Consider the following 9,379-nt stretch of genomic DNA (forward strand, 5'->3'; position numbering starts at 1 on the left):
TCTGCATGCTCCGCTTTTGAGAAATGGCCAGACTCAGCACATTGCCTGGCGTAGTCTAAGTGTTGCAAATGGTGCTTCATACACTATTATTAGCAATGTCACCCTTATTTTTCTGAGCATTTACTATGGTCCAGGCCTGTGGGATACGCTACATACACTTTGATTTCATCCTCAAAATGCTCTAAAAGGTAGATGTCTGCATTTTATATGTGAAGGCATGGGACCAAAGTCTCACATAGCTAATGCGTGGTGACTCATCCTAAAGCTGACTTTCTCATGCCATACTATGCCCCCTCCCGCATGCTAATCAAAGCACATATCTCATCCTGCTATAACTATTTCCTGGATGCAAAATCTTGTTCAAGGAATGCTTTCTCTTCCCTAAACCTAACTCTGTAATTAAGGGCAAAGGTCTAACTTTTGTTGAGAACACGCTGTTGGCTGGGTACCTTACAGATATTATCTCTTAAGCCTCCGCTACCGTTCTTCTGGGTAGGAATTGCTATGCCTATTTTATGGATGGAAATTAATAGTCTGAGAGATTAAGTGTATCTATGGTCACAGCTAGTAAGAGGATGAACTATCCAATATCTAGCTCCAAAGCCCATGAATATAATAAACCATCGCAGCTTCCAAATTTGTAATCCCTCCATTCAGCATTTTTCAAAGTGTTTTCCAGAACAAATGTTAATAGATATCCTGAAATAAGACACTGATGGGGAAACTTGAGAAACACTGGGTTAAGTAAAGTTAAATAGTTCCCTTATTACAGGATGTCTCAAAGCCTCATATAATAACATGCAGTGTGAACGGCTGAGAGGGGGTTATTTATAGTGGGTCCCTCAAATGGACTTGACAGTGAAACCATTCACAGGGCATCTAGCAGGAGCTTGGTTTCATGCAATAAACTCTGGAAAATGTCAAAGTTTGCAATTCAACTCTCCCTTGAATTCTGTCTGAACCACCATTCTTAGCTGATTCATCACCCTAACTCCAGCTGTGACTCTGCCCCGCACCGCAACCCAGTCCTCAATGCTGACATTCACAGCATCACCAGTACAAAATACTTCCTTGAATGGGGAGCTGCTCATGAACGTGGAGGTTTCTTATTGGCTATTGGTCTAACCTGAAGCAATCTGAATGGGCTTCTCCATAATGAAATTGCCCCATGTAGGAAACTGTTCAGAAAATAGCCTCCAGGAATGCAGTTTGTGTTCTACCTCATAACCGAATTCTCCTTTAGAGATCTTTAAGTTAATAGCAGTATTCAGAGCATTCTAAGTCAAGGTAATAAAGTCTAGGTTCACCTCCTCTTAAGACTCGGGGCCCAGATCCTACAATTCACTATGTCCTCTGGCTTCCTTTTAACTGCATGAAAATTGGCCACACGTGTAGAGTGTAGCTTACAATAGTCATCATCAGTTTTCACTGAGTATAATCAATAAAAAATTTTAGCATGTGTGTGGCATATATTTATATGTTTTATGAAATGAATATATCATGGACTATCTTTTAAGGTAGCAAATTCTTCCACTCCAGGCTTGGTATTCCCTTCCACTTAAAGGGAGCTTCACTAGAGGGGCGCCTGGGTGGCTCAGTCAGTTAAGCATCCGGCTTCAGCTCAGATCATGATCTCACTGTTTGTGAGTTCAAGCCCCACACCGGGCTCTGTGCTGACGGCTCGGAGCCTGAGGTCTGCTTCAGATTCCATGTCTCGCTCTCTCTCTGCTCCTCCCCCCCATTCTCTCTCTCTCTCAAAAATAAATACACGTTAAAAATTTAAAAATTAAAAAAAAAAAAAGAAGCTTCACTCAACACTCCAGCTTTCTTTCTCCCTAGACAAGAAGAGGACATTCTCTAGATGATTGATATCTAGGGTAGCAGGAGTTCTGTAGGGCATAGCACACTCCTCCTTCTCTCCTGTGTGGAGTCAGATATCTTCGGGGAGCACCCCTTCCAGCTGGCCCCAGACAGTGGGAGGCTTAGTGGTAAAAGGAGCCCCCACAAAAGAAGACCTGTGCTTTTCCAGGAGCACGTCTAATTCTAGGACCCAGGCATAGGAAACCCATGACTGCTGCCCATCTCACCTAAGCCAGATTCTCCCATGGCTGTCTCAAGAAGAAAACTGACATTTTGTTTTCCAATTCCTGGGTCCTTCTGTCTCCCTCAATTCCAAATTCAGGTGTGGAGAAAGGCAAGTTATATGTTAGGCTCCTTAAAAACCACCTATAGGGGCGCCTTGGGTGGCTCAGTTGGTTCAATCCTTGGCTTCCACTCAGGTCACTATCTCACAGTTTATGGGATAGAGCCCCATGTCGGGCTTTGCACTGACCGTATGGAGCCTGCTTGGGATTCTCTGTCTCCCGGTCTCTGTGCCCATCCTCCACTCCCTCCGTCTCTCTGTCAAAGTAAATAAACATTAAATAGTACCCTATTGGCTACTGATGAAGTTAATTTTAGCTGATTTATTATAGCAGTTTTTATATTATAATAATAAAACACATATGTAAAATTGAAAGTGAAGGATGAGCTAAAAAATATATAATTAAAAGACATATGGGGCACCTGGGTGGCTCAGTCGGTTAGACATCCGACTTCAGCCCAGGTGACGATCTCGAGGTCCGTGAGTTCGAGCCCCGCGTTGGGCTCTGGGCTGATGGCTCAGAGCCTGGAGCCTGCTTCTGATTCTGTGTCTCCCTCTCTCTCTGCCCCTCCCCTGTTCATGCTCTCTCTCTGTCTCAAAAATAAATAAACGTTAAAAAAAAATTAAAAGACATAGTTTCTCACTACTGTGAGATAATAAGAGATTTATATTGGTCTCTGCCCCAAGTTCCCACAGAGAGCTCCTAAAACCCTTGTAAATTGCCTGAATGATAAGAGTACAGGGAATATGTTTGTTCTAATAGTTGGTCTTTGATCCCAGTTTCCTGACACAGGGCTCCTGAAACCCTTGTGATCTCCCAGGTGGGAGGCATAGCTCTGGTTCTAATAAGGTTCTTCTGGGTGAGCTCCTGGATGGCTCCAGAAGGGGAGTGGTCGCCAGAAAGACCAAGCCATGATTAGAAACTTGGCATTTTCAGCCCATCCCCTTTCTCTTGAGAGAGGAGAGGGGCTGAAAATGGGGTTAATGATCAATGTGCCTACGTGATGAAGACTCCACAGAAATCCCAGTAGTATGGGGCTCAAAGAGCTTCAAAATCGGCAAACACATCCACACCCAGAGGGTAACGCACCCTAATTCCACAAGGACAGAAGCTCCTGCACTCAGGACCCTACCAGACCTCACTATGTAGATCTCTTCCATCTGGCTGTTCATTTATATCCTTCATCATATCCTTTAATAAACTGGTAAATGTAAGTGTTTCCCTGAGTTCTGTGAGCCTCTCTAGTAAATTGATTGAACCTGAGGAGGGGGTCATGGGAACCTCCAGTTTGTAGACAAATCAGACAGAAGTTGTAGGTACCCTGGGGACCTAACACAGTTAGCATTTGAGGTGGGGGTGGGGCAGTCTTGTGGCACTGAACCCTTAACCTGGGGTATCTGATACTGTCTCCAGGGAGGTAGTGTTAAAATCAAGTTAAGTGATAGGACACCCAGCTGATGTTGCAGGGAATTGCTTGGGGCGGGGAACATACATTTGGTGACCAGAAATGTCAGAGGTAAAGTCTTCTGTGTGAGTAGTAAACGACACACACAGGAAGGAAAAACACAGGAGACACAGGCAGAAAACAAGTGTTTCGAATTCAGCGACGCTCCAGTGACTTGTCCCATCCACCTCCTGGGATGTGTGGACCCCACTTTGCAAAAAACACTGACAAAGCAACCATTATGGCCTTTGGGGTTAAACAGACCTGGTTTTGAATTCTGGCTCCGATATACACTTTGTCTTTCTGATACTTAGCATCCTCATCTGTAAAATGGGGACAATAATCTCACACAGTTGTGAAGATTAATGGAAACAATGTATGCCTAGCACATAGCAGGCACTTCTAATAACGCATCATAATTATTGTTTCTAGAAAAAGTAAAAAGAATTAACAGTCTTCAGATATTTTCATCGCCTCGGGACAGGAGTTAGCACTTTTTCTCAAAGAGTTACATAGTAAATATTTCAGGCTTTGGGAGGCAAGAGTCAAAACTAGAATGTTATGCAAGAACTTACATAACTATTTAAAATGTAACCATTTGAACATGTAAAAACCATCCTTTGCTCTGAAAAAATACGCCGCTGGGAAGATTAGGCCCAAGGGCTAGTCTGCTGACCCGTGGCCTAGTCTATATTCATCTTCTATTTTATTACTGTTCTCTAAATGAAAGGTTTCCAAAGTGTGTTTGTGAGAACATCAGCGCCTCACATGATCATGAAAAAGCATCATGTGGTCAAATCCATTTGGCAAACACTTGTGTAAGTATCTTCCAAGCCTCTTTCCTTGGAGATCCGTGTGACGCACTGGCACGTTAACAGCTCTGAGAATCCTGCGGTAAGGAAGCTGTTTACCCTGGTTTAATCCAGAATTTCCAAAATGTATTTGATAATAGAATTCTCTTTTTCATGTAACATCTAAGAATATCCCACAGAATACACTTTGCAGTCAGATGCTCTGCCCCTGAGCTATACCCCCGGCCACCGAATATACTTTGGAAAATTCTGCTGTAGATCCTAGAAGGTAACCATTATTCAGCATTCCCCTGCGCTAAATTGTATTTGTGCCCGGTAATGCATACATCTGAGGAATCTGACTTGGATCGTGTGTGTTAGTTACTATCTTCAGCAGAGTAACCAGGCCAACTTGGTCTTTAGTTTGAAAGAACTATAGACTTTGCTGACTTTTCTCCCTGTGTTTATTTTAGGACCGTAAGAATGTTCACTTGGAGAATGTTAAGGAAGTCCCTGTTAGAAGGATCAAGACGCCCCTTATAGCCCCTGTGTGCCCTGGGAATTGTGCCCGGTGTGTTCTTGGAGGAGATCTGAGAGCCAGGCCATGTCCTTGCTGCCAGGAACCTGGATGTGCTAAATTACTGTCACTATGGATTCCTTTTATTATGGTGAGTAGCATAGTGTTTATCATGTCTACCATTTTTATTTGTTTTTTTTAATTTTTTTTAACGTTTATTTTTGAGACAGAGAGACAGAGCATGAATGGGGGAGGGGCAGAGAGAGAGGGAGACACAGAATCGGAAGCAGGCTCCAGGCTCTGAGCCATCTGCCCAGAGCCCGACGCGGGGCTCGAACTCACGGACCGCGAGATCGTGACCTGAGCTGAAGTCCGACGCTTAATTGACTGAGCCACCCAGGCGCCCCTCATGTCTACCATTTTTAAATGTACATACAGGTCAGTGACATTAAGTACATCACTCTGTTGCATAACACTCACCACCATCCATCTCCAGAACGTTTTCATCTTCCCCAACTGAAGCTCCGTCCCCCTTACCACCAACTCCGATATCCACTTCTCCCCACCCCCTGCTAAGCACCATTCTGCTTTCTGCCTCTGAGTTTGACTCTTCCAGGTACTTCAGGTAAGTGGAATCATACAGTACTTATCCTTCTGTGGCTGGTTTATTTCACTCAACATAATGTCTTCAAAGTTCATCGATATTGTGGCACGTGTCAGAATTTCCTTCCTTTTTTGGGGCGCCTGGGTGGCTCAGTCGGTTAAGCGTCTGACTTCAGCTCAGGTCACGATCTCGCAGTTCGTGAGTTCGATCCCCACATTGGGCTCTGTGCTGACAGCTGGGAGCCTGGAGCCTGCTTCGGATTCTGTGTCTCCCTCTCTCTTTGCCCTTCCCCGGCTTGTGCTCTCTCAAAAATAAACGTTAAAAAAATTATTTTACAGCATTTCCTTCCTTTTTAAGGCCGAATGATATTCCATATTTGTAGCACATTTTGTTTATTCATTCATCCGTCGATGGATGCTTGGATTGCTTCCGTCTTTCAGCTATTGTGAATAATGCTGCAATGCACATGAGCGTACAAATATCTGGTTCAGTCCCTGCTTTCAATCCTTTTGGGTATATATTCAGCAGTGACACTGCTGGATCCTATGTAATTCTATGTTTGATTTGTTAAGGAACGGACATACTGTTTTCCACAGTGGCTGCACCTTCACCGTGTCCGTTGTTCATTTCTGGACCACATTTTTTAATTGAGATATAAAACAACAGTTTCAGGTGTTTAACGTAATGTTGCCTATTTGTATTATTGTGAAATGATCACCACAATCTACTTAGCATCCATTACCACACATAGTTACAAAATTTTTTTTTTACTTGTGATAAAACCATCTAAGGTCTACTCCTTTGGCACCTCTGAAATATACAATGCAGTACTATTAACTATAGTCATCACGCTGTACCTTACACGCTGTGACTTATTTATTTTACAACTGGAAGTGTGTACCTTTTGACCCCCTTCTCTCATCTTGCCCACCCTCTGCTCCCCACCTGTGGTAATTGCCTGTTTTCCGTATCTATCAGTTCTGTTGTTTATTTTAGATTCCACAGGTAAGCGAGATCACATGGTATTTATCTTCCTCTGTCTGACTTATTTCACTTAGCATAATGCTGTCAGGGTCCATCTATGTTGTCACAAATGGCAAAATGTCCTTTTTTTATATGGTTGAGTAATATTCCACCACATTTATATGCCACATATTCTTTATTCATCTGTTGATGGACACTTAGGTTGCTTCCATGCCTTGGCTGTTGTAAATAATGCTGCAGTGAACTGGGATGAACACGGGTTCAAGCTAGTGTTTTCATTTCCTTTGAATACATACCCGTAAGTGGAACTGCTGGATCATGTAGTAGCTCTATTTTTAACTTTTTTTTAATGTTTATTTCTTTTTGAGACAGAGACAGAGCATGAGTAGGGGTGGGGCAGAGAGAAAGGGAGACACAGAATCCAAAGCAGGCTCTAGACTCTGAGCTGTCAGCACAGAGCATGATACCGGGCTCGAACCCATAAACCATGAGATCATGACCTGAGCCGAAGTCAAACACTTAACCAACTGAGCCACCCAGGTGCTCCTGAGGAACCACCATACCTTTGTCCATAGTGACTGTACCAATTTAAATTCCCACCACAAGTGTATAAAGATTCCCTTTTCTCCATATCCTTGCTAACACTTGTTACCTCTTGTCTTTTTAAAAACAGCCATTCTAACAGGTATTAAGTGATATTTCATCACGGTTTTGATTTGCATTTCCCTGATGATTAGTGACGTTGAGTACTTTTTCACGTACCTGTTGGCCATCTGTATGTCTTCTTTGAAAAAGTGTCTAACCAGATACTCTGCCCATTTTTCAATCAAACTGGGGTTTTTTGCTATTAAATTGTATGAGGTCTTTACATATTTTGGATCTTAACCCCTTCAGATACATGATTTGCAAATATTTTCTCCCATTTGGTAGGTTGCCTTTTCACTTTGTTGATAGTTTCCTGTGCTGTGTAGAAGCTTTTTAGTTTGGTGTAGTCCTACTTGTTTATTTCTGATTTGTTGCCTTCGTTCTTGGTGTCAAATCCAAGAACTCATTGCCAAGACTAATATCATGGAGCTTACCTACCACCTATTTTTTCTTCTAGGAATTTTAGTTTCAGGTCTTACATTCAAGTCTTTAATCCATTTTGGATTAATTTTGTGTATGGTATAAGATAGTGGTCCTGTTTCATTTTTTGCATGTGGCTGTCCAGCTTTCCCAGCACCATTTATTGAAGAGACTGTGCTTTCCCTATTGTATATTCTTGACTCCTGTGTTGTAAATTAATGGACCATATCTGCGGATCTGTTTCTTGGCTCTCTATTCTGTTCCATTGATCTATGTGTCTGTTTTTGTACAAATACCCTACTGTTTTCATTATTATAGCTTTGTAATATAGTTTGAAAGGGAACATGATGCCTCCGGCTTTGTTCTTCTTTTCTTCTTCTCAAGGTTGCTTTGGCTATTTGGAGCCTCTTGTGGTTCCACACAAATTTTAGGATTGTTTGTTCTGTGTCTGTGGGGGAAACAATATCCATCAGAATTTTGATAGGGAGTGCACTGAATCGGTAAATTGCTTTGGTTAGTATGGACATGTTAACACTATTAATTCTTCCAGTCCATGAGCACAGTATATCTTCCCGCTGATTTGTGCCTTCTTCAATTTTTTTCACCGGTGTCATAGTGTTCAGGGTACATACAGGTCTTTCATCTCCTTGGTGAAATTTATTTCTAGGCACTTTATTCTTTTTGACGCAGTTGAAAAGGGGAATTTATCTGATAGTTCGTTATTAATGTATAGAAACAACAGATTTTGTATACCGATTTTGTATCTTGCAATTTGGCTGAATTCATTTATTAGTTCTGACAGTTTTTGAGTGGTATCTTTAGAGTTTTTCAGACATAATATCATGTCATATGAAAATAGTGACAGTTTTATTCTGCCTTTGCAATTTGGATGTGACATTTTTTTTTTCCCTTGCCTAATTCTTCTGGCTAGGACTTCCAATATTGTGTTGAGTAAAACTGGCAAGAGTGGCCATGGGCCACATTTTTGACATGGAGCTTCTTACGTTTAAAAATAATTTTTCAGGGGCGCCTGGGTCTTTCTAACCCTCCCCCTAACTGCGCCAACCCCTAGGGACAAGCACACAGACACTCTCCAGTTGGACACTCTTTCTGCCACCAGCCTCTCCACTTCCCGTGAACACGCCCCGCACGGAAGAAGGTGTACAGAAGTTCTGTGTGTGTTCTGGAAGGCATTTGGAAAGTGCTGGGATCACCCAATGCTTTACTTGCACTCTGGGGCTGGCTCCCTCAGAGCACAGAGTAGCAGTGTATTAAAAGACACCCAAAGCTGCTCCTGGAATTTCGTTCTTGCCCAAAAATTGGCGATAGGAAAAAAAGTTTGGATTCGAGGTTTAAGCAATTTAACCAGCAAGTTATTTTACACATTTTCATGTTGAAATAAACAAGGATAGGTTATGCAGTAGAATATAAAATTTGCACTTTTAAGATAAAACTGCAGACTTCAAAGAAATGTTGGCTTCGGTGGACTGCTTTGGGCCAGGCCCCAGGCCCCTTGAGGGAACTTGAGTCCGTAAAGTTTGAGAAACTAAGTGATTCATCACTCCTGCCACTGGCAAGTAGGGCAAAACCAATTAGGAGACGCTCTCCTTCCAGGTGTAGTCTTCTAACTGGGTTCATTATCAATCAAAACCAGATGCCCCATAGAGGATGAGCTGTAGAGATTCTCAGAAAAAGGTCCCACGATAGTACCCTAAGTGTGGGCAGAGAGAGCTTGTGTGCAAAAGCAAATGCTTCTGAGAAACTCCTGCTTGGTAAACCTTAAAAAAAATTTTTTTTAATGTTTATTTATTTTTGAGAGAGACAGAGAGA

Source organism: Panthera uncia (genome assembly GCF_023721935.1).
Source record: "Panthera uncia isolate 11264 chromosome A1 unlocalized genomic scaffold, Puncia_PCG_1.0 HiC_scaffold_17, whole genome shotgun sequence".
Taxonomy (NCBI): Eukaryota; Metazoa; Chordata; class Mammalia; order Carnivora; family Felidae; genus Panthera; species Panthera uncia.